Source organism: Ambystoma mexicanum, chromosome 4p (genome assembly GCF_040938575.1).
Source record: "Ambystoma mexicanum isolate Mex_15411 chromosome 4p, UKY_AmexF1_1, whole genome shotgun sequence".
NCBI classification, from domain to species: Eukaryota; Metazoa; Chordata; class Amphibia; order Caudata; family Ambystomatidae; genus Ambystoma; species Ambystoma mexicanum.
In genome coordinates this window covers 425,376,686-425,403,202 of record NC_090927.1, presented here as the reverse complement: position 1 = coordinate 425,403,202, position 26,517 = coordinate 425,376,686, and positions in this window count along the sequence as shown.

Below are 26,517 nucleotides of genomic sequence, written 5' to 3'. Positions count from 1 at the left end.
ACACGGGGCATGAGCGGGGGGTAGGGGGAACAGGGGAGACACGGGGCATGAGCGGGGGGTGGGGGGAACAGGGGAGACACGGGGCATGAGCAGGGGGTTGGAGGGAACACGAGGGAGACACGGGGCATGAGGGGGGTGTGGGGGGAACATGAGGTTGACACGGGGCATGAGCGGGGGGTGTGGGGAACAGTAGGGAGACACGGGGCATGAGCGGGGGGTGTGAGGGAACACGAGGGTGACACGGGGCATGAGCGGGGGGTGGGGGGAACACGAGGGTGACACGGGGCATGAGCGGGGGTGGGAGGGAACACGAGGGGGACACGGGGCATGAGCGGGGGGGGAACAGGGGGGAGACACGGGGCATGAGCGGGGGGTGGGGGAACAGGGGAGACACAGGGCATGAGCGCGGGTTGGGGGAAACAAGAGAGAGCCACGGGCATGAGCAGAGGTGGGGGGTACAGGTGGGTGACACGGGGCATGAGAGGGGGGTGAGGGGTAACAGGAGAGAGACACGGAGCATGAGCAGTGGGTGGGGGGCAACAGCAGGGAGACACAGGGCATGACCGGGGGTGAAGGGCAACAGCAGGGAGACACGGGGCATGAGCAGGGGGTGGGGGGAACAAGAGGGAGACACGAGGCATGAGCAGGGGGTGAGGGGTAACAGGAGAGAGACACGGGGCAGGAGCGGGGGGTGGGGCGCAACAGGAGGGAGACATGGGGCATGAGCGGGGGGTGGGGGGAACAGGAGGGAGACACGGGGCATGAGCGGGTGTGGGGGCGAACAGGAGGGAGACACGTGGCATGAGCGGGGGGTGGGGGGAACACAAGGGTGACACAGGGCATGAGCGGGGGGTGGGGGGAACAGGAGGGAGACATGGGGCATGAGCGGGGGGTGGGGGGAACACGAGGGTGACATGGGGCATGAGCGGGGGTGGGAGGGAACACGAGTGTGACACGGGGCATGAGCGGGGGGTGGGGGGGAACAGGAGGGAGATATGGGGCATGAGCGGGGGTGGGAGGGAACACGAGGGTGACACGGGGCATGAGCGGGGGGTGGGGGGGAACAGGAGGCAGACACGGGGCATGAGCAGGGGGTGGGGGGAACAGGGGAGACACGGGGCATGAGCAGGGGGTTGGAGGGAACACGAGGGAGACACGGGGCATGAGGGGGGTGTGGGGGGAACATGAGGTTGACACGGGGCATGAGCGGGGGGTGTGGGGAACAGTAGGGAGACACGGGGCATGAGCGGGGGGTGTGAGGGAACACGAGGGTGACACGGGGCATGAGCGGGGGGTGGGGGGAACACGAGGGTGACACGGGGCATGAGCGGGGGTGGGAGGGAACACGAGGGGGACACGGGGCATGAGCGGGGGGGGAACAGGGGGGAGACACGGGGCATGAGCGGGGGGTGGGGGAACAGGGGAGACACAGGGCATGAGCGCGGGTTGGGGGAAACAAGAGAGAGCCACGGGCATGAGCAGAGGTGGGGGGTACAGGTGGGTGACACGGGGCATGAGAGGGGGGTGAGGGGTAACAGGAGAGAGACACGGAGCATGAGCAGTGGGTGGGGGGCAACAGCAGGGAGACACAGGGCATGACCGGGGGTGAAGGGCAACAGCAGGGAGACACGGGGCATGAGCAGGGGGTGGGGGGAACAAGAGGGAGACACGAGGCATGAGCAGGGGGTGAGGGGTAACAGGAGAGAGACACGGGGCAGGAGCGGGGGGTGGGGCGCAACAGGAGGGAGACATGGGGCATGAGCGGGGGGTGGGGGGAACAGGAGGGAGACACGGGGCATGAGCGGGTGTGGGGGCGAACAGGAGGGAGACACGTGGCATGAGCGGGGGGTGGGGGGAACACAAGGGTGACACAGGGCATGAGCGGGGGGTGGGGGGAACAGGAGGGAGACATGGGGCATGAGCGGGGGGTGGGGGGAACACGAGGGTGACATGGGGCATGAGCGGGGGTGGGAGGGAACACGAGTGTGACACGGGGCATGAGCGGGGGGTGGGGGGGAACAGGAGGGAGATATGGGGCATGAGCGGGGGTGGGAGGGAACACGAGGGTGACACGGGGCATGAGCGGGGGGTGGGGGGGAACAGGAGGCAGACACGGGGCATGAGCAGGGGGTGGGGGGAACAGGGGAGACACAGGGCATGAGCGCGGGTTTGGGGGAAACAAGAGAGAGCCACGGGCATGAGCCGAGGTGGGGGGTACAGGAGGGAGACACGGGGCATGAGAGGTGGTTGGGGGGTAACAGGAGAGAGACACGGAGCATGAGCAGTGGGTGGGGGGCAACAGCAGGGAGACACGGGGCATGACCGGGGGTGGAGGGCAACAGCAGGGAGGCACGGGGCATGAGCAGGGGGTGGGGGGAACAAGAGGGAGACATGAGGCATGAGCAGGGGGTGAGGGGTAACAGGAGAGAGCCACGGGGCCTGAGCGGGGGTGGGGCGCAACAGGAGGGAGACACGGGGCATGAGCGGGGGGTGGGGGGAACAGGAGGGAGACACGGGGCATGAGCGGGGGGTCGGGGCGAACGGGAGGGAGACACGGGGCATGAGCGGGGGCTGGGGGGAACACGAGGGTGACACGGGGCATGAGTGGGGGGTGGGGGGAACAGGAGGGAGACATGGGGCATGAGCGGGGGTTGAGGGGGAACAGGGGAGACACGGGGCATGAGCAGGGGGTGGGGGAACATGAGGGTGACACGGGGCATGAGCGGGGGCTGGGAGGCACAGGAGGGAGACACGGGGCATGAGCGGGGGGTGGGAGGGAACACGAGGGTGACACGGGGCATGAGCGGGGGTGGGGGGAACACGAGGGGTGACACGGGGCATGAGCGAGGGTGGGGGGAACACGAGGGTGACACGGGGCATGAGCGGGGGTGGGGAGGGAACACGAGGGTGACACGGGGCACGAGCGGGTGTGTGGGGGAACAGGAGGGAGACATGGGGCATGAGTGGGGGTGGGAGGGAACATGAGGGTGACACGGGGCATGAGCGGGGGGTGGGGGGAACAGGAGGCAGACACGGGGCATGAGCAGGGGGTGGGGGGAACAGGGGAGACACAGGGCATGAGCGCGGGTTTGGGGGAAACAAGAGAGAGCCACGGGCATGAGCAGAGGTGGGCGGTACAGGAGGGAGACACGGGGCATGAGAGGGGGTTGGGGGGTAACAGGAGAGAGACACGGAGCATGAGCAGTGGGTGGGGGCAACAGCATGGAGACACGGGGCATGACCGGGGGTGGAGGGCAACAGCAGGGAGACACGGGGCATTAGCAGGGGGTGGGGGGAACAAGAGGGAGACACGAGGCATGAGCAGGGGGTGAGGGGTAACAGGAGAGAGACACGGGGCATGAGCGGGGGTGGGGCGCAACAGGAGGGAGACACGGGGCATGAGCGGGGAGTGGGGGGAACAGGAGGGAGACACGGGGCATGAGCGGGGGGTGGGGGCGAACAGGAGGGAGACACGGGGCATGAGCGGGGGGGTGGGGGGGAACACGAGGGTGACACGGGGCATGAGCGGGGGGTGGGGGGAACAGGAGGGAGACATGGGGCATGAGTGGGAGTTGAGGGGGAACAGGGGAGACACGGGGCATGAGCGGGGGGTGGTGGAACATGAGGGTGACACGGGGCATGAGCGGGGGCTGGGAGGCACAGGAGGGAGACACGGGGCATGAGCGGGTGGTGGGAGGGAACACGAGGGTGACACGGGGCATGAGCGGGGGGTGGGGGAAACACGAGGGTGACACGGGGCATGAGCGAGGGTGGGAGGGAACACAAGGGTGACACGGGGCATGAGTGGGGGGTGGGGGGAACACGAGGGTGACAAGGGGCATGATGAGCAGGGGGTGGGGGGAACAGGAGGGAGACACGGGGCATGAGCGGGGGCTGGGGGGAACAGGGGAGACACAGGGCATGAGCGCGGGTTGAGGGAAACAAGAGAGAGCCATGGGCATGAGCAGAGGTGGGGGGTACAGGAGGGAGAGATACGGGGCATGAACGGGGGTGGGTGGGAACACGAGGGTGACACAGGGCATGAGCAGGGGTAGGAGGTAACAGGGTAGAGACACGGGGCATGATCGGGGGTGGGGGCAACAGCAGGGAGACTTGGGGCATGAGCAGGGGGTGGGGGGAACAAGAAGGAGACATGGGGCATGAGCGGGGGATGGGGGAACACGAGGGAGACACGAGGCATGAATGGGGGTGGGGGGACAACAAGAGGGAGACATGGGGCATGAGCGGGGGATGGGTGTAACAGGAGAGAGACACGGGGCATGAGCGGGGGGTGGGGGGCAACAGGATGGAGCCACGGGGCATGAGCGGGGGGTGGGGGGACCACGAGGGAGATACGGGGCATGAGGAGGGGCGGAGGACAACAGCAGGGAGACACAGGGCATGAGCGGGGGTGGGGGGAACATGAGGGAGAGACGGGGCATGAGAGGGGGGTGGAGGGTAACAGGAGAGAGACACGGGGCATGAGCAGTGGGTGGGGGGCAACAGCAGGGAGACACGGGGCATGACCGGTGTTGGAGGACAACAGCAGGGAGACACGGGGCATGAGCAGGGGTGGGGGGAACATGAGGGAGACACGGGGCATGAGAGGGGGTGGGGGGTAACAGGAGGGAGACACGGGGCATGAGCAGTGGGTGGGGGGCAACAGCAGGGAGACACGGGGCATGACCGGTGGTGGATGGCAACAGCAGGGAGACACGGGGCATGAACAGGGGGTGGGGGGAACAAGAGGGAGACACGAGGCATGAGCAGGGGGTGGGGCGCAACAGGACGGAGACACGGGGCATGAGCATGGGGTGGGGGGAACAGGAGGGAGACACGGGGCATGAGCGGGGGGTGGGGGGCGAACAGGAGGGAGACACGGGGCATGAGCGGGGGGTGGGGGGAACACGAGGGTGACACGGGGCATGAGCGGGGGGTGGGGGGAACAGGAGGGAGACATGGGGCATGAGCGGGGGTTGAGGGGGAACAGGGGAGACACGGGGCATGAGCAGGGGGTGGGGGAACATGAGGGTGACACGGGGCATGAGCGGGGGCTGGGAGGCACAGGAGGGAGACCTTGGGCATGAGTGGGAGTTGAGGGGGAACAGGGGAGACACGGGGCATGAGCGGGGGGTGGGGGAACAAGAGGGAGACATGGGGCATGAGCGGGGGATGGGGGAACACGAGGGAGACACGAGGCATGAATGGGGGGTGGGGTGACAACAAGAGGGAGACATGGGGCATGAGCGGGGGATGGGTGTAACAGGAGAGAGACACGGGGCATGAGCGGGGGGTGGGGGGCAACAGGATGGAGACACGGGGCATGAGGAGGGGCGGATGACAACAGCAGGGAGACACAGGGCATGAGCGGGGGTGGGGGGAACATGAGGGAGACACGGGGCATGAGTGGGGGGTGGGGGGTAACAGGAGAGAGACACGGGGCATGAGCAGTGGGTGGGGGGCAACAGCAGGGAGACACGGGGCATGACCGGTGGTGGAGGACAACAGCAGGGAGACACGGGGCATGAGCAGGGGTGGGGGGAACATGAGGGAGACACGGGGCATGAGAGGGGGTGGGGGGTAACAGGAGGGAGGCACGGGGCATGAGCAGTGGGTGGGGGGCAACAGCAGGGAGACACGGGGCATGACCGGTGGTGGAGGGCAACAGCAGGGAGACACGGGGCATGAACAGGGGGTGGGGGGAACAAGAGGGAGACACGAGGCATGAGCAGGGAGTGAGGGGTAACAGGAGAGAGACACGGGGCATGAGCGGGGGGTGGGGCGCAACAGGACGGAGACACGGGGCATGAGCATGGGGTGGGGGGAACAGGAGGGAGACACGGGGCATGAGCGGGGGGTGGGGGCGAACAGGAGGGAGACACGGGGCATGAGCGGGGAGTGGGGGGAACACAAGGGTGACACGGGGCATGAGCGGGGGGGTGGGGGGAACAGGAGGGAGACATGGGGCATGAGCGGGGGTTGAGGGGGAACAGGGGAGACACGGGGCATGAGCAGGGGGTGGGGGAACATGAGGGTGACACAGGGCATGAGCGGGGGCTGGGAGGCACAGGAGGGAGACCTGGGGCATGAGTGGGAGTTGAGGGGGAACAGGGGAGACACGGGGCATGAGCGGGGGGTGGGGGAACATGAGGGTGACATGGGGCATGAGCGGGGGCTGTGAGGCACAGTAGGGAGACACGGGGCATGAGCGGGTGGTGGGAGGGAACATAAGGGTGACACTGGGCATGAGTGGGGGTGGGGGGAACACGAGGGTGACAAGGGGCATGATGAGCAGGGGGTGGGGGAACAGGAGGGAGACACGGGGCATGAGCGGGGGCTGGGGGGAAAAGGGGAGACACAGGGCATGAGCGCGGGTTGGGGGAAACAAGAGAGAGCCATGGGCATGAGCAGAGGTGGGGGGTACAGGAGGGAGAGATACGGGGCATGAACGGGGGTGGGTGGGAACACGAGGGTGACACAGGGCATGAGCAGGGGTAGGAGGTAACAGGGTAGAGACACGGGGCATGATCGGGGGTGGGGGCAACAGCAGGGAGACTTGGGGCATGAGCGGGGGGTGGGGGGAACAAGAGGGAGACATGGGGCATGAGCGGGGGATGGGGGAACACGAGGGAGACACGAGGCATGAATGGGGAGTGGGGGAGCAACAAGAGGGAGACACGGGGCATGAGCGGGGGATGGGTGTAACAGGAGAGAGACACGGGGCATGAGCGGGGGGTGGGGGGCAACGGGAGGGAGACACGGGGCATGAGCGGGGGGTGGGGGGACCACGAGGGAGATACGGGGCATGAGGAGGGGCGGAGGACAACAGCAGGGAGACAGAGGGCATGAGCGGGGGTGGGGGTAACATGAGGGAGACACGGGGCATGAGAGGGGGGTGGGAGGTAACAGGAGAGAGACACGGGGCATGAGCAGTGGGTGGGGGGCAACAGCAGGGAGACACGGGGCATGACCGGTGGTGGAGGACAACAGCAGGGAGACACGGGGCATGTGCAGGGGTGGGGGGAACATGAGGGAGACACGGGGCATGAGAGGGGGTGGGGGGTAACAGGAGAGAGACACGGGGCATGAGCAGTGGGTGGGGGGCGCAACAGCAGGGAGACACGGGCATGACCGGTGGTGGAGGGCAACAGCAGGGAGACACGGGGCATGAACAGGGGGTGGGGGTAACAAGAGGGAGACACGAGGCATGAGCAGGGAGTGAGGGGTAACAGGAGAGAGACACGGGGCATGAGCAGGGGGTGGGGCGCAACAGGACGGAGACACGGGGCATGAGCATGGGGTGGGGGGAACATTAGGGAGACACGGGGCATGAGCGGGGGGTGGGGGCGAACAGGAGGGAGACACGGGGCATGAGCGGGGGTGGGGAGAACAGGGGAGACACAGGGCATGAGCGGGGGGTGGGGGGAACACGAGGGTGACACGGGGCATGAGAGCGGGGGGTGGGGGGAACAGGTGGGAGACATGGGGCATGAGCGGGGGGTAAGGGGGAACAGGGGAGACACGGGGCATGAGCGGGGGGTGGGGGAACATGAGGGTGACACGGGGCATGAGCGGGGGCTGGGAGGCACAGGAGGGAGACACGGGGCATGAGCGGGGGGTGGCAGGGAACACGAGGGTGACACGGGGCATGAGCGGGGGGTGGGGGGAACACGACGGTGACACGGGCCATGAGCGAGGGTGGGGGGGAACACGAGGGTGACACGGGGCATGAGTGGGGGGAAACACAAGGGTGACAAGGGGCATGATGAGCAGGGGGTGGGGGGAACAAGAGGGAGACATGGGGCATGAGCATGGGCTGGGGGGGACAGGGGAGAAACAGGGCATGAGCGCGGGTTGGGGGAAACAAGAGAGAGCCATGGGCATGAGCAGAGGTGGGGGTACAGGAGGGAGACACGGTCATGAGTGGGGGGTGGGGGGAACAAGAGAGAGAGACACGGGGCATGAACGGGGGTGGCGGGCAACAGGAGGGAGACACGGGCATGAGTGGGGGTGGGGGGACCACGAGGGAGACACGGGGCATGAGGAGGGGTGGAGGACAACAGCAGGGAGACACGGGGCATGAGCGGGGGTGGGGGGAACATGAGGGAGACACGGGGCATGAGAGGGGGGTGGGGGGTAACAGGAGAGAGACACAGGGAATGAGCAGTGGGTGGGGGGCAACAGCAGGGAGACACGGGGCATGACCGGTGGTGGAGGACAACAGCAGGGAGACACGGGGCATGAGCGGGGGTGGGGGGAACATGAGGGAGACACGGGTCATGAGAGGGGGTGGGGGGTAACAGGAGAGAGACACGGGGCATGAGCAGTGGGTGGGGGTCAACAGCAGGGAGACACGGGGCATGACCGGTGGTGGAGGGCAACAACAGGGAGACACGGGGCATGAACAGGGGGTGGAGGGAACAAGAGGGAGACACGAGGCATGAGCAGGGGGTGAGGGGTAACAGGAGAGAGACACGGGGCATGAGCGGGGGCTGGGGCGCAACAGGACGGAGACACGGGACATGAGCATGGGGTGGGGGGAACAGGAGGGAGACACGGGGCATGAGCGGGGAGTGGGGGCGAACAGGAGGGAGACACGGGGCATGAGCGGTGGGTTGGGGGAACAGGGGAGACTCAGGGCATGAGCGGGGGGTGGGGGGAACACAAGGGTGACACGGGGCATGAGCGGGGGGTGGGGGGAACAGGAGGGAGACATGGGGCATGAGCGGGGGGTAAGGGGGAACAGGGGAGACACGGGGCATGAGCGGGGGGTGGGGGAACATGAGGGTGACACGGGGCATGAGCGGGGGCTGGGAGGCACAGGAGGGAGACACGGGGCATGAGCGGGGGGTGGGAGGGAACATGAGGGTGACACGGGGCATGAGCGGGGGCTGGGAGGCACAGGAGGGAGACCTTGGGCATGAGTGGGAGTTGAGGGGGAACAGGGGAGACACGGGGCATGAGCGGGGGGTGGGGGAACAAGAGGGAGACATGGGGCATGAGCGGGGGATGGGGGAACACGAGGGAGACACGAGGCATGAATGGGGGGTGGGGTGACAACAAGAGGGAGACATGGGGCATGAGCGGGGGATGGGTGTAACAGGAGAGAGACACGGGGCATGAGCGGGGGGTGGGGGGCAACAGGATGGAGACACGGGGCATGAGGAGGGGCGGAGGACAACAGCAGGGAGACACAGGGCATGAGCGGGGGTGGGGGGAACATGAGGGAGACACGGGGCATGAGTGGGGGGTGGGGGGTAACAGGAGAGAGACACGGGGCATGAGCAGTGGGTGGGGGGCAACAGCAGGGAGACACGGGGCATGACCGGTGGTGGAGGACAACAGCAGGGAGACACGGGGCATGAGCAGGGGTGGGGGGAACATGAGGGAGACACGGGGCATGAGAGGGGGTGGGGGGTAACAGGAGGGAGACACGGGGCATGAGCGGGGGGTGGGGCGCAACAGGACGGAGACACGGGGCATGAGCATGGGGTGGGGGGAACAGGAGGGAGACACGGGGCATGAGCGGGGGGTGGGGGCGAACAGGAGGGAGACACGGGGCATGAGCGGGGGGTGGGGGGAACACAAGGGTGACACGGGGCATGAGCGGGGGGTGGGGGGAACAGGAGGGAGACATGGGGCATGAGCGGGGGTTGAGGGGGAACAGGGGAGACACGGGGCATGAGCAGGGGGTGGGGGAACATGAGGGTGACACAGGGCATGAGCGGGGGCTGGGAGGCACAGGAGGGAGACCTGGGGCATGAGTGGGAGTTGAGGGGGAACAGGGGAGACACGGGGCATGAGCGGGGGGTGGGGGAACATGAGGGTGACATGGGGCATGAGCGGGGGCTGTGAGGCACAGTAGGGAGACACGGGGCATGAGCGGGTGGTGGGAGGGAACATAAGGGTGACACTGGGCATGAGTGGGGGTGGGGGGAACACGAGGGTGACAAGGGGCATGATGAGCAGGGGGTGGGGGAACAGGAGGGAGACACGGGGCATGAGCGGGGGCTGGGGGGAAAAGGGGAGACACAGGGCATGAGCGCGGGTTGGGGGAAACAAGAGAGAGCCATGGGCATGAGCAGAGGTGGGGGGTACAGGAGGGAGAGATACGGGGCATGAACGGGGGTGGGTGGGAACACGAGGGTGACACAGGGCATGAGCAGGGGTAGGAGGTAACAGGGTAGAGACACGGGGCATGATCGGGGGTGGGGGCAACAGCAGGGAGACTTGGGGCATGAGCGGGGGGTGGGGGGAACAAGAGGGAGACATGGGGCATGAGCGGGGGATGGGGGAACACGAGGGAGACACGAGGCATGAATGGGGAGTGGGGGAGCAACAAGAGGGAGACACGGGGCATGAGCGGGGGATGGGTGTAACAGGAGAGAGACACGGGGCATGAGCGGGGGGTGGGGGGCAACGGGAGGGAGACACGGGGCATGAGCGGGGGGTGGGGGGACCACGAGGGAGATACGGGGCATGAGGAGGGGCGGAGGACAACAGCAGGGAGACACAGGGCATGAGCGGGGGTGGGGGTAACATGGGGGAGACACGGGGCATGAGAGGGGGGTGGGGGGTAACAGGAGAGAGACACGGGGCATGAGCAGTGGGTGGGGGGCAACAGCAAGGAGACACGGGGCATGACCGGTGGTGGAGGACAACAGCAGGGAGACACGGGGCATGTGCAGGGGTGGGGGGAACATGAGGGAGACACGGGGCATGAGAGGGGGTGGGGGGTAACAGGAGAGAGACACGGGGCATGAGCAGTGGGTGGGGGGCAACAGCAGGGAGACACGGGCATGACCGGTGGTGGAGGGCAACAGCAGGGAGACACGGGGCATGAACAGGGGGTGGGGGGAACAAGAGGGAGACACGAGGCATGAGCAGGGAGTGAGGGGTAACAGGAGAGAGACACGGGGCATGAGCGGGGGGTGGGGCGCAACAGGACGGAGACACGGGGCATGAGCATGGGGTGGGGGGAACATTAGGGAGACACGGGGCATGAGCGGGGGGTGGGGGCGAACAGGAGGGAGACACGGGGCATGAGCGGGGGGTGGGGAGAACAGGGGAGACACAGGGCATGAGCGGGGGGTGGGGGGAACACGAGGGTGACACGGGGCATGAGCGGGGGGTGGGGGGAACAGGAGGGAGACATGGGGCATGAGCGGGGGGTAAGGGGGAACAGGGGAGACACGGGGCATGAGCGGGGGGTGGGGGAACATGAGGGTGACACGGGGCATGAGCGGGGGCTGGGAGGCACAGGAGGGAGACACGGGGCATGAGCGGGGGGTGGGAAGGAACACGAGGGTGACACGGGGCATGAGCGGGGGGTGGGGGGAACACGACGGTGACACGGGCCATGAGCGAGGGTGGGGGGGAACACGAGGGTGACACGGGGCATGAGTGGGGGGAAACACAAGGGTGACAAGGGGCATGATGAGCAGGGGGTGGGGGGAACAAGAGGGAGACATGGGGCATGAGCATGGGCTGGGGGGGACAGGGGAGAAACAGGGCATGAGCGCGGGTTGGGGGAAACAAGAGAGAGCCATGGGCATGAGCAGAGGTGGGGGTACAGGAGGGAGAAACGGTCATGAGTGGGGGGTGGGGGGAACAAGAGAGAGAGACACGGGGCATGAACGGGGGTGGCGGGCAACAGGAGGGAGACACGGGCATGAGTGGGGGTGGGGGGACCACGAGGGAGACACGGGGCATGAGGAGGGGTGGAGGACAACAGCAGGGAGACACGGGGCATGAGCGGGGGTGGGGGGAACATGAGGGAGACACGGGGCATGAGAGGGGGGTGGGGGGTAACAGGAGAGAGACACAGGGAATGAGCAGTGGGTGGGGGGCAACAACAGGGAGACACGGGGCATGACCGGTGGTGGAGGACAACAGCAGGGAGACACGGGGCATGAGCGGGGGTGGGGGGAACATGAGGGAGACACGGGTCATGAGAGGGGGTGGGGGGTAACAGGAGAGAGACACGGGGCATGAGCAGTGGGTGGGGGTCAACAGCAGGGAGACACGGGGCATGACCGGTGGTGGAGGGCAACAACAGGGAGACACGGGGCATGAACAGGGGGTGGAGGGAACAAGAGGGAGACACGAGGCATGAGCAGGGGGTGAGGGGTAACAGGAGAGAGACACGGGGCATGAGCGGGGGGTGGGGCGCAACAGGACGGAGACACGGGGCATGAGCATGGGGTGGGGGGAACAGGAGGGAGACACGGGGCATGAGCGGGGAGTGGGGGCGAACAGGAGGGAGACACGGGGCATGAGCGGTGGGGTGGGGGAACAGGGGAGACTCAGGGCATGAGCGGGGGGTGGGGGGAACACAAGGGTGACACGGGGCATGAGCGGGGGGTGGGGGGAACAGGAGGGAGACATGGGGCATGAGCGGGGGGTAAGGGGGAACAGGGGAGACACGGGGCATGAGCGGGGGGTGGGGGAACATGAGGGTGACACGGGGCATGAGCGGGGGCTGGGAGGCACAGGAGGGAGACACGGGGCATGAGCGGGGGGTGGGAGGGAACACGAGGGTGACACGGGGCATGAGCGGGGGGGAACACGACGGGACACGGGGCATGAGCGAGGGTGGGAGGGAACACGAGGGTGATACGGGGCATGAGTGGGGGGTGGGGGGAACACAAGGGTGACAAGGGGCATGATGAGCAGGGGTGGGGGGACAGGGGAGAAACAGGGCATGAGCGCGGGTTGGGGGAAACAAAAGAGAGCCATGGGCATGAGCAGAGGTGGGGGTACAGGAGGGAGACACGGTCATGAGTGGGGGGCGGGGGGATCAGGAGAGAGAGACACTGGCCATGAACGGGGGTGGGTGGGAACACGAGGGTGACACAGGGCATGAGCAGGGGGTGGGGGAGAACCCGAGGGTGACACAGGGCATGAGCAGGGGTGTGAGGAACACGAGGGTGACACGGGGCATGAGCGGGGGTGGGGGGAACACCAGGGTGACACAGGGCATGAGCGGGGGTGGAGGAACAGGAGGGAGGCACGGGGCATGAGCGGGGGTAGGGGGGAACAGGGGAGACACGCGGAATGAGCGGGGGGAGAGGGAACAGGAGGGAGACACGGGGCATGAGCGGGGTTGTAGGGGGAACAGGGGAGACACGGGGCATGAGCGGGGGGTGGGGGGAACAGGGGAGACACAGGTCATGAGCGCGGGTTGGAGGAAACAAGAGAGAGCCATGGGCATGAGCAGAGGTGGGGGTACAGGAGGGAGAGACACGGGGCATGAACGGGGGTGGGTGGGAACACGAGGGTGACACAGGGCATGAGCAGGGGTGGGGGAGAACCCGAGGGTGACACGGGGCATGAGCGGGGGTGGGGGGGAACACGAGGGTGACACGGGGCATGAGCGGGGTGGGGGGAACACCAGGGTGACACAGGGCATGAGCGGGGGTGGAGGAACAGGCGGGAGACACGGGGCATGAGCTGGGGTAGGGGGAACAGGGGATACACGTGGCATGAGCGGGGGGTGGGGGAACAGGAGGGAGACACGGGACATGAGCGGGGGGTAGGCGGAACAGGGGAGACACGGGGCATGAGCGGGGGGTGGGTGGAACAGGGGCACACGGGGCATGAGCAGGGGGTTGGAGGGAACACGAGGGAGACACGGGGCTTGAGGGGCAACAAGAGGGAGACACGGGGCATGAGTGGGTGGTGGGGGTAACAGGAGAGAGACACGGGGCATGAGCGGGGGGTGGGGGGCAACAGGAAGGAGACACGGGGCATGAGCAGGGGATGGGGGAACAAGAGGGAGACACGAGGCATGAGCGGGGGGTGGGGGGTAACAGGAGAGAGACACGGGGCATGAGCGGGGGTGGGGCGCAACAGGAGGGAGACAGGGGGCATGAGCGGGCATGGGGGAACAGGAGGGAGACACGGGGCATGAGTGGGGGGTGAGGGCAAACAGGAGGGAGACACGGGGCATGAGCAGGGGGTGAGGGGAACAGGGGAGACACAGGGCATGAGCGGGGGGTGGGGGGAACACTAGGGTGATACGGGGCATGAGCGGGGGGTGGGGGGAACAGGAGGGAGACATGGGGCATGAGCGGGGGGTAACGGGGAACAGGGGAGACACGGGGCATGAGTGGGGGGTGGGGGAACATGAGGGTGACACGGGGCATGAGCGGGGGCTGGGAGGCACAGGAGGGAGACACGGGGCATGAGCGGGGGGTGGGAGGGAACACGAGGGTGACACGGGGCATGAGCGGGGGGAACACGACGGGACACGGGGCATGAGCGAGGGTGGGAGGGAACACGAGGGTGATACGGGGCATGAGTGGGGGGTGGGGGGAACACAAGGGTGACAAGGGGCATGATGAGCAGGGGGTGGGGGGACAGGGGAGAAACAGGGCATGAGCGCGGGTTGGGGGAAACAAAAGAGAGCCATGGGCATGAGCAGAGGTGGGGGTACAGGAGGGAGACACGGTCATGAGTGGGGGGTGGGGGGAACAGGAGAGATAGACACTGGGCATGAACGGGGGTGGGTGGGAACACGAGGGTGACACAGGGCATGAGCAGGGGGTGGGGGAGAACCCGAGGGTGACACGGGGCATGAGCAGGGGTGTGAGGAACACGAGGGTGACACGGGGCATGAGCGGGGGTGGGGGGAACACCAGGGTGACACAGGGCATGAGCGGGGGTGGAGGAACAGGAGGGAGGCACGGGGCATGAGCGGGGGTAGGGGGGAACACGGGAGACACGCGCAATGAGCGGGGGGAGAGGGAACAGGAGGGAGACACGGGGCATGAGCAGGGTTGTAGGGGGAACAGGGGAGACACGGGGCATGAGCGGGGGGTGGGGGGAACAGGGGAGACACAGGGCATGAGCGCGGGTTGGAGGAAACAAGAGAGAGCCATGGGCATGAGCAGAGGTGGGGGTACAGGAGGGAGAGACACGGGGCATGAACGGGGGTGGGTGGGAACACGAGGGTGACACAGGGCATGAGCAGGGGGTGGGGGAGAACCCGAGGGTGACACGGGGCATGAGCGGGGGTGGGGGGGAACACGAGGGTGACACGGGGCATGAGCGGGGTGGGGGGAACACCAGGGTGACACAGGGCATGAGCAGGGGTGGAGGAACAGGAGGGAGACACGGGGCATGAGCTGGGGTAGGGGGAACAGGGGAGACATGTGGCATGAGCGGGGGGTGGGGGAACAGGAGGGAGACACGGGACATGAGCGGGGGGTAGGCGGAACAGGGGAGACATGGGGCATGAGCGGGGGGTGGGTGGAACAGGGGCACACGGGGCATGAGCAGGGGGTTGGAGGGAACACGAGGGAGACACGGGGCTTGAGGGGCAACAAGAGGGAGACACGGGGCATGAGTGGGTGGTGGGGGTAACAGGAGAGAGACACGGGGCATGAGCGGGGGTGGGGGGCAACAGGAAGGAGACACGGGGCATGAGCAGGGGATGGGGGAACAAGAGGGAGACACGAGGCATGAGCGGGGGGTGGGGGGTAACAGGAGAGAGACACGGGGCATGAGCGGGGGTGGGCCGCAACAGGAGGGAGACAGGGGGCATGAGCGGGCGTGGGGGAACAGGAGGGAGACACGGGGCATGAGCGGGGGGTGAGGGGAACAGGGGAGACACAGGGCATGAGCGGGGGGTGGGGGGAACACGGGGGTGATACGGGGCATGAGCGGGGGGTGGGGGGAACAGGAGGGAGACATGGGGCATGAGCGGGGGGGTGGGGGGGAACAGGGGAGACACGGGGCATGAGCGGGTGTGGGGGGAACATGAGGGTGACACGGGGCATGAGCGGGGGGTGGGGGGAACAGGAGGGAGACACGGGGCATGAGCGGGGGATGTGAGGGAACACGAGGGTGACACGGGGCATGAGCGGGGGGCGGGGGGAACACGAGGGTGACACGGGGCATGAGCGGGGGTGGGAGGGGTTACACAAGGGTGACACGGGGCATGAGCGGGGGGAACACAAGGGTGACACGGGGCATTATGAGCAGGTGGTGGGGGAACAGGAGGGAGACACGGTGCATGAGCGGGGGGTGGGGGGGAACAGGGGAGACACAGGGCATGAGCGCAGGTTGGGGGGAAACAAGAGAGAGCCACGGGCATGAGCAGAGGTGGGGGGTACAGTAGGGAGACACAGTAATGAGTGGGGAGTGGGGGGAACAGGAGGGAGAGACACGGGGCATGAACAGGGGTGGGTGGGAACACGAGGGTGACACAGGGCATGAGCAGGGGGTGGGGGAGAACCCGAGGGTGACACGGGGCATGAGCGGGGGTGGGGGGAACACGAGGGTGACACGGGGCATGAGCGGGGGCGGGGGGAACACCAGGGTGACACGAGGCATGAGCGGGGGGTGGGGGAACAGGAGGGAGACACGGGGCATGAGTGGGGGGTAGGGGTGAACAGGGGAGACACGGGGCATGAGCCAGGGGTGGGGGGAACAGGGGAGACACGGGGCATGAGCGGGTGGGTGGTGGGGGGAAACAAAAGAGAGACACAGGCATGAGGGGGGTGGGGGAACAGTGGGAGACACGGGCATGAGCTGGGAGTTGGGGGTAAAGGAGGGAGACACAGGTAATGCGCAGGGGGCGGGGGATACAGGAGTGAGACACCGGTAATGAGCGGAGGTGTGGGGAATGGGATATCCGCTCCCCGGTCCTCCACAGGCCACCGTGTACCGATGGCGTGTCTCCTGCAAGTCTGCAGCAGCCTCGGACATTCAGGAAGTGTAATCCACATGAGCCTCACACAGCCCCATTGGAGGCCCTGTTGTCCTCTGATCTTATTGCATCGGAATTTTCGCTTGTTACGTTGTGATAATCACTTGTGAAGTCTGAAGTCACTGCAGAGCTTGCCACAGATGCCAATATACGAACAATAAATTAAGATGGCGGGCGTCTCTGAAAATAAGACACACTGCACGCTTTACTACAGCCAATGGGAGAGCACGTCAGATGTCCGCGGACATCACGCAAGTCGCTTGCCTAATCCCCGTCCTGTCTGCGGAGCGAACAGGGAAGTGTGTCCGCAAAGCGGACAAAGATATCACTAAATATTTTTCACTTACATTTTTGTCTTTTTTTAAAAAACTGCTGGATGGATTTACACCATATAAAAAAACACGCTTTTGGGACCAAGCCGCTGCTCCTGCTGCAAATTTGGTGTAAATCCGTTCAGCGGTTTGAGCTGTAGGCGTGAGCAAAGTTTTTTTTCCCATTATGTTTATGGGAAAAAAATAAGTTTTGGGACCACCCCCTATAACTTTGCCCCCCCGGACCAAACCTAACCAAATTCAGAGTGGGCCATATTCTTTTTTTGCAAAGTTTGGTGAGGATTCGTCCAGGGGGGGCAAAGTTATAAGGGGGGGTCCCAAAACTTTTTTTTTCCCAAAGACTGGATGGGGAAAAAACTTTGCTCGCGCCTACAGCCCAAACCGATGGACGGATTTTCACCAAATTTGGACAAGGAGTAGCAGCTTGGTCCCGAAAGCGTGCTTTTGCAAATTTGCTGAAAATCTGTCCAGTAGTTTTTTTGAAAATGACCAAAAAGTAGGTAAAAAAAAATAGTGATATCTGTGTTCGGTCCGCGGACACACTTCCCTGTTCGCTCTGCGGACAGTGTTCTGATTGGCCAATCGGCTTACGTCATGTCCGCGGACATGCAACGTGTTCGCTGATTGGATTGCGTAGAGCATGAAGCGCCTCACATTTTCGGTAGCGCCCGCCATCTTGGATTCACAGACGTCCGTGGACAGCGCGGTGAAACTTGGTTGAAAAATTGTATTTAGTAGAGTGTGTTGGTGTGTAAGCGTGTTTGGGGAGGGTGGGAGAGTATGAGATGGGTAAAATGTTGTATTTTTGTATGTGGTAGGTTCTCTTGTTGTGTTTGATTTGTCTGTGGACAACACAGCTGTTCTGAAATGTTCTAAATAAATTATATGGGGGTGATCTGAAGACACAATATGTGTCCGTGTTGTTCGCAAGCAAGCTGAAACTGTTCTAAAAACATGCTGGGTCTTGAAATGTCCTTAAGTAAACAAGTTGGGGGTGTACTGAGGGCGTTGTCCTTATTGTTCGCTGGTAAGTTGAAATTGTTCTAAGAACACTCGCGGTGTCCTGAAATGTTCGTAAATAAATAAAATGGGGGTGTCCTGAGAACGGTATGCCTGTCCGTTTTGTTCGTAGATAAGTTGATAGTGTACTAAGAATACTTGCGGTGTCCTGAAATGTTCGTAAATAAACAAAATGGGGGTGTCCTGAGGACGCTGTCCGTAGTGTTCGCTAGCAAGTTGAAAGTGTTCTAAGAACACTCGCGGTGTCCTGATATGTTCGTAAATAAACAAAATGGGGGTGCCCTGAGGACGCTCTCCTTATTGTTCGCTGGCAAGTTGAAAGTGTTCTAAGAACTCTCGCAGTGTCCTTGGATGTTCGTAAATAAACAAAATGGGGGTGTCCTGAGGACGCTGTCCATATTTTTCGCTGGCAAGTTGAAAGTGTTCTAAGAACACTTGCGGTGTCGTGAAATGTTCGTAAATAAACAAAATGGGGGTGTCCTGAGGACGCTGTCTGTATTGTTCGCTGGCAAGTTGAAAGTATTCTAAGAACTCTCGCTGTGTCCTGAAATGTGTGTAAATAAACAAAAAGGGGGTGTCCTGAGAACGGTATGCCTGTCCATTTTGTTTGTAGATAAGTTGATAGTGTTCTAAGAATACTTGCGGTGTCCTGAAATGTTTGTAAATAAACAAAATGGGGGTGTCCTGAGAACGGTATGCCTGTCCATTTTGTTCGTAGATAAGTTGATAGTGTTCTAAGAATACTTGCGGTGTCTTGAAATATTCGTAAATAAACAAAATGGGGGTGTCCTGAGGACGCTGTCCGTAGTGTTCGCTAGCAAGTTGAAAGTGTTCTAAGAACACTCGCGGTGTCCTGATATGTTCGTAAATAAACAAAATGGGGGTGTCCTGAGGACGCTCTCCTTATTGTTCGCTGGCAAGTTGAAAGTGTTCTAAGAACTCTCGCAGTGTCCTTGGATGTTCGTAAATAAACAAAATGGGGGTGTCCTGAGGACGCTGTCCATATTTTTCGCTGGCAAGTTGAAAGTGTTCTAAGAACACTTGCGGTGTCGTGAAATGTTCGTAAATAAACAAAATGGGGGTGTCCTGAGGACGCTGTCTGTATTGTTCGCTGGCAAGTTGAAAGTATTCTAAGAACTCTCGCTGTGTCCTGAAATGTGTGTAAATAAACAAAAAGGGGGTGTCCTGAGAACGGTATGCCTGTCCATTTTGTTTGTAGATAAGTTGATAGTGTTCTAAGAATACTTGCGGTGTCCTGAAATGTTTGTAAATAAACAAAATGGGGGTGTCCTGAGAACGGTATGCCTGTCCATTTTGTTCGTAGATAAGTTGATAGTGTTCTAAGAATACTTGCGGTGTCTTGAAATATTCGTAAATAAACAAAATGGGGGTTTCCTGAGGACGCTGTCCGTAGTGTTCGCTGGCAAGTTGAAAGTGTTCTAAGAACACCCGCGGTGTCCTGAAATGTTCGTAAATAAACAAAATGGGGGTGTCCCAAGGACGCTGTCCGTATTGATCGCTGGCAAGTTGAAAGTATTCTAAGAACTCTCACGGTGTCCTGAAATTTGTATTTATTTTATTTGTATAGCGCAAACCAGGCCCAGAGGCTACCGGGCACATATCTTAAAAGCAATGGTTACATAAGTTACATACAGTGATTATATATCAATCATTAGATATAGCATAGAAATAGGAGGCATAGGTAAGTAGTACAACGATACTTGGGTTGTCAAATAGTACATCCATAAATGGGTTGTCGTATCACGTTTTCAGAGTCTAGCTTGGGCATTGGAGGTGACTAGCCAACATTTGGCTCTGTATTTGAATTGGTTGAGGGAGGGGAGGTTTCTGATAGTCAGGGGGACAGCGTTCCACAATTTGGCTGCCAGGACTGGGAAGCTGGATCCACCAGCTGTTTGGAGCTTGTATCTAGGTATCAGTAGGCTCTGGCTCAGGGTAGATCTAAGTGAGCGAACTGGGGTCTACAGCGTGAATCGTGAGGAGAGATACGTGGGGGCCAGGTTATTTATGCATTTGTAGGTTAGGGCAAGCGATTTTAGTGAGATCCTTTGGGTGACTGACAACCAATGAAGGTTCTTCCTGGTGTCTGAAATGTGTGCCGATCTGTGGATGTTGAGGGCTGCCCTGATGGCGTTATTTTGTATGATCTGGAGCTTGTCTAGGTTGCCCTGATTAGTGCCCTGGTACAATGCATTGCAGTAGTCCAGCTTGGACATGACCTGGGTCCTAGCAAGGGTAGTACAGTTGTGAGTGGAAAGAAAAGGGCGACATTCTGTGATCAACTTGCAGGTATAGGCGGCGGCCGCAACTGCATTTGTTTGTCTGTGAAGGGAGAGGGTGGAATCGAGGTAGAATCCGAGCGTTTTGGTATCTTTGGAGACTTTTATTAGATTTCCATCGATGTTAAAGGAGCTGAACATAGGGTTCAATTTGTTTAGTCTTTGCTGTGTACCTACGATGAGGAGCTCTGTCTTGTCGTCATTGAGACAGAGCTCATGTTGGGCCATCCATGTTTGAATGACATGGTAAACGTCATTTAAGGCTTTTGAATCTACTGTGTAATCACCCGAGATGGGGATGAGTATCTGGGTGTCATCCGCATAATTCGTGTAGGTGACACCCTGATAGTCAAGCACATCAAATAAGGGTTTAGTAAATACATTGTAAAGGGTAGGGGATACACACGATCCTTGGGGGACCCTGCAAGGGACTGGTGCAGGGTCAGCGGAGGAGGTGGGCGAGAATACCCTCATCTGTCTGTTATCCAGGAAGGATTGAATCCAGTTTGTAGCCATGTCGGAGAAATGAGCTGCCGTTTTCAGGTGGTGACAGAGGATTTGGTGATTAACCAGATCAAAGGCAGCAGATAAGTCTAATAGTAGTAAGAGGGCCAGTTTACTTTTGTCTTTGAGATCATCAATTTGGATTTTGAGATCGAGGAGGGCTGTCTCCGTACCGTGCTTAGGTCTGAAGCCGGATTGTCTCTTGCCTAATAGGTTGTTTGATTCCAGATAGTTCTGTATCTGAAGATAGGCTGCTCTATCTAGGATTTTTAGCAGAAATGGGACCGTTGTGATGGGCCTGTAGTTGGTTGGAGCCTACGGGTCTAAGGTGGGTTTTTTTAGGAGAGGGATAACCCATGCATCCTTCAGGTTATTGGGGACCACTCCCGATTGAAAGGAGGCGTTCATAAAAGTGGTGATAAAAGGAGCGAGGTCATGAGCCAAGTCCTTAATGATCGGGGCAGGACAAGCGTCCCCTTGGCAGTTTGAAGGTTTTAAGTTACAGATGATTTTTTCAACCTCCAGAACGGTGAGCGGTGTGAAGCTGAACGGCACCGGGGAGTCGAGGTAGTTATTTTAGGTGGCCTGGTATTGCTAAATATAGGGGTGTGGAGGGTTTGTTCGTAAATGTTCGTAAATAAACAAAATGCGGGTGTCCTGAGGATGCTGTCCGTCGTGTTTGCTGGCAAGTTGAAAGTGTTCTAAGAACACTAGCGGGGTCCTGATATGTTCGTAAATAAACAAAATGGGGGTGTCCTGAGCACGCTGTCCGTATTTTGTGCTGGCAAGTTGAAAGTATTCTAAGAACTCTCGCGGTGTCCTGAAATGTTCATAAAATAAACAAAATGGGGGTGTCCTGAGGATGCTGTCCGTAGTGTTCGCTGGCAAGTTGAAAGTGTTCTAAGAACCCTCGCGGTTTCCTGATATGTTCGTAAATAAACAAAATGGGGGTGTCCTGAGGACGCTGTCCGTATTTTTCACTGGCAAGTTGAAAGTGTTCTAAGAACACTCGCGGTGTCCTGAAATGTTCGTAAATAAACAAAATGGGTGTGTCTTGAACACTCTGTCCGTAGTGTTCGCTGACAAGTTGAAAGTGTTCTAAGAACACTTGCGGTGTCCTGATATGTCCATAAATAAACAAAATGGGGGTGTCCTGAGGAAGCTGTTTGTATTTTTCGATGGCAAGTTGAAAGTGTTCTAAGAACACACGCGATGTCCAGAAATGTTCGTAAATAAACAAAATGGGGGTGTCCTGAACACGCTGTATGTATTGTTCGCTGGCAAGGTGAAAGTATTCTAAGAACTCGCGCGGTGTCCTGAAATGTTCGTAAATAAACAAATTGGGGGTGTCCTGAGCACCCTGTCCGTATTTTTCGCTGGCAAGTTGAAAGTGTTCTAAGAACACTCGCGGTGTCCTGAAATGTTCGTAAATAAACAAAATGGGGGTGTCCTGAGGACGCTGTCTGTATTGTTCGCTGGCAAGTTGAAAGTATTCCAAGAACTCTCGCGGTGTCCTGAAATGTTCGTAAATAAACAAATTAGGGATGTCCTGAGGACGCTGTCCGTAGTGTTCACTGGCAAGCTGAAAGTGTTCCAAGAACACTTGCGGTGTCCTGGTATGTTCGTAAATAAACAAAATGGGAGTGTCCTGAGGACGCTGTCCATATTTTTCGCTGGCAAGTTGAAAGTGTTCTAAGAACACTCGCGGTGTCGTGAAATGTTCGTAAATAAACAAAATGGGGGTGTCCTGAGGACACTGTCTGTATTGTTCGCTGGCAAGTTGAAAGTATTCTAAGAACTCTCGCGGTGTCCTGAAATGTTTGTAAATAAACAAAATGGGGGTGTCCTGAGAACGGTATGCCTGTCCGTTTTGTTCGTAGATAAGTTGATAGTGTTCTAAGAATACTCACGGTGTCCTGAAATATTCGTAAATAAACAAAATGGGGGTGTCCTGAGGACGCTGTCCGTAGTGTTCGCTGGCAAGTTGAAAGTGTTCTAAGAACACCCGCGGTGTCCTGAAATGTTCGTAAATAAACAAAATGGGAGTGTCCCAAGGACGCTGTCCGTATTGATCGCTGGCAAGTTGAAAGTATTCTAAGAACTCTCACGGTGTCCTGAAATTTGTATTTATTTTATTTGTATAGCGCAAACCAGGCCCAGAGGCTACCGGGCGCATATCTTAAAAGCAATGGTTACATAAGTTACATACAGTGATTATATATCAATCATTAGATATAGCATAGAAATAGGAGGCATAGGTAAGTAGTACAACGATACATGGGTTGTCAAATAGTACATCCATAAATGGGTTGTTGCATCACGTTTTCAGAGTGTAGCTTGGGCATTGGAGGTGACTAGCCAACATTTGGCTCTGTGTTTGAAAAGGTTGAGGGAGGGGAGGTTTCTGATAGTCAGGGGGACAGCGTTCCACAATTTGGCTGCCAGGACTGGGAAGCTGGATCCACCAGCTGTTTGGAGCTTGTATCTAGGTATCAGTAGGCTCTGGTTCAGGGTAGATCTAAGTGAGCGAACTGGGGTGTACAGCGTGAATCGTGAGGAGAGATAGTGGGGGCCAGGTTATTCATGCATTTGTAGGTTAAGGCAAGCGATTTTAGTGAGATCCTTTGGGTGACTGACAACCAATGAAGGTTCTTCCTGGTGTCCGAAATGTGTGCCGATCTGTGGATGTTGAGGGCTGCCCTGATGGCGTTATTTTGTATGATCTGGAGCTTGTCTAGGTTGCCCTGATTAGTGCCCTGGCACAATGCATTGCAGTAGTCCAGCTTGGACATGACCAGGGTCCTAGCAAGGGTAGTACAGTTGTGAGTGGAAAGAAAAGGGCGACATGCTGTGATCAGCTTGCAGGTATAGGCGGCGGCCGCAACTACATTTGTTTGTCTGTGAAGGGAGAGGGTTGAATCGAGGTAGAATCTGAGCGTTTTGGTATCTTTGGAGACTTTTATTAGATTTCCATCGATGTTAAAGGAGCTGAACATAGGGTTCAATTTGTTTAGTCTTTGCTGTGTACCTAGGATGAGGAGCTCTGTCTTGTCGTCATTGAGACAGAGCTCATGTTGGGCCATCCATGTTTGAATGACATAGTAAACGTCATATAAGGCTTTCAAATCTACTGTGTAATCACCCGAGATGGGGATGAGTATCTGGGTGTCATCCGCATAATTCGTGTGGGTGACACCCAGTTAGTCAAGCACATCAAATAAGCGTTTATTAAATACATTGTAAAGGGTAGGGGATACACACGATCCTTGGGGGACCCCGCAAGAGACTTGTGCAGGGTCAGCGGAGGAGGTGGGCGAGAATACCCTCATCTGTCTGTTATCCAGGAAGGATTGAATCCAGTTTGTGGCCATGTCGGAGAAATGAGCTGCCAGTTTCAGGTGGTGACAGAAGATTTGGTGATTAACCAGATCAAAGGCAGCAGATAAGTCTAATAGTAGTAACAGGGCCAGTTTACTTTTGTTTTTGAGATCATCAATTTGGGTTTTGAGATCGAGAAGGGCTGTCTCCGCACCGTGCTTAGGTCTGAAGCCGGATTGTCTCGTGCCTAATAGGTTGTTTGATTCCAGATACTTCTGTATGTGAAGATAGACTGCTCTATCTAGGATTTTTAGCAGAAATGAGACCGTTGTGATGGGCCTGTAGTTGGTTGGCGCCTCCGGGTCTAAGGTGTTTTTTTTTTAGGAGAGGGATAACCCATGCATCCTTCTGGTTATTGGGGACCACTCCCGATTGAAAGGAGGCGTTGATAAAAGTGGTGATTAAAGGAGCAAGGTCATGAGCCAAGTCCTTAATGATCGGGGCAGGACAAGCGTCCCCTTGGCAGTTCGAAGGTTTTACGTTACAGATGATTTTTTCAACCTCCAGAACGGTGAGCGGTGTGAAGCTGAACGGCACCGGGGAGTCGAGGTAGTTATTTTAGGTGGCCTGGTATTGCTAAATATAGGGGTGTGGAGGGTTTGTTCGTAAATGTTCGGAAATAAACATAATGGGGGTGTCGTTAGGATGCTGTCCGTCGTGTTCGCTGGCAAGTTGAAATTGTTCTAAGAACACTTGCGGTGTCCGGATATGTTCGTAAATAAACAAAATGGGGGTGTCCTGAGGACGCTGGCAAGTTGAAAGTATTCTAAGAACTCTCTCGGTGTCCTGAAATGTTCGTAAATAAACAAAATGGGTTGTCCTAAGGATGCTGTCCGTAGTGTTCGCTGGCAAGTTAAAAGTGTTCTAAGAACACTCGCGGTGTCCTGATATGTTCGTAAATAAACAACATTGGGGTGTCCTGAGGACTCTGTCCGTATTTTTCACTGGCAAGTTGAAAGTGTTCTAAGAACACTCGCGGTGTCCTGAAATGTTCGTAAATAAACAAAATGGGTGTGTCCTGAACACTCTGTCCGTAGTGTTCGCTGGCAAGTTGAAAGTGTTCTAAGAACACTTGCGGTGTCCTGATATGTCCGTAAATAAACAAAATGGGGGTGTCCTGAACACGCTGTCCGTATTGTTCGCTGGCAAGGTGAAAGTATTCTAAGAACTCGCGCGGTGTCCTGAAATGTTTGTAAATAAACAAAATGGGGATGTCCTGAGGACGCTCTCCGTAATGTTCGCTGGCAAGCTGAAAGTGTTCTAAGAACACTTGCGGTGTCCTGATATGTTCGTAAATAAACAAATTGGGGCTGTCCTGGGGACCCTGTCTATATTTTTCGCTGGCAAGTTGAAAGTGTTCTAAGAACACTCGCGGTGTCCTGAAATGTTCTTAAATAATCAAAATGGGGGTGTCCTGAAGACGCTGTCTGTATTGTTCGCTGGCAAGTTGAAAGTATTCTAAGAACTCTCGCGGTGTCCTGAAATGTTTGTAAATAAACAAAATGGGGGTGTCCTGAGAACGGTATGCCTGTCCGTTTTGTTCGTAGATAAGTTGATAGTGTTCTAAGAATACTCGCGGTGAACTGAAATGTTTGTAAATAAACAAAATGGGGGTGTCCTGAGTGTGCTGTCTGTATTGTTCGCTGGCAAGTTGAAAGTATTCCAAGAACTCTCGCGGTGTCCTGAAATGTTCGTAAATAAACAAAATGGGGTTGTCCTGAAGACGCTGTCCATATTTTTCGCTGGCAAGTTGAAAGTGTTCTAAGAACACTCGCGGTGTCCTGAAATGTTCGTAAATAAACAAAATGTGGGTGTCATGAGGACGCTGTCTGTATTGTTCGCTGGCAAGGTGAAAGTATTCTAAGAACTCTCGCAGTGTCCTGAAATGTATGTAAATAAACAAAATGGGGATGTCCTGAGGACGCTCGCCGTAATGTTCGCTGGCAATCTGAAAGTGTTCTAAGAACACTTGCGGTGTCCTGATATGTTCGTAAATAAACAAAATGGGGGTGTCCTGAGGACGCTGTCCGTATTTTGCGCTGGCAAGTTGAAAGTATTCTAAGAACTCTCGCGGTGTCCTGAAATGTTTGTAAATAAACAAAATGGGGGTGTCCTGAGAACGGGATGCCTGTCCGTTTTGTTCATAGATAAGTTGATAGTGTTCTAAGAACTCTCGCGGTGCCCTGAAATGTTCGTAAATAAACAAAATGGGGGTGTCCTGAGGACGCTGTCCGTATTGTTCGCTGGCAAGGTGAAAGTATTCTAAGAA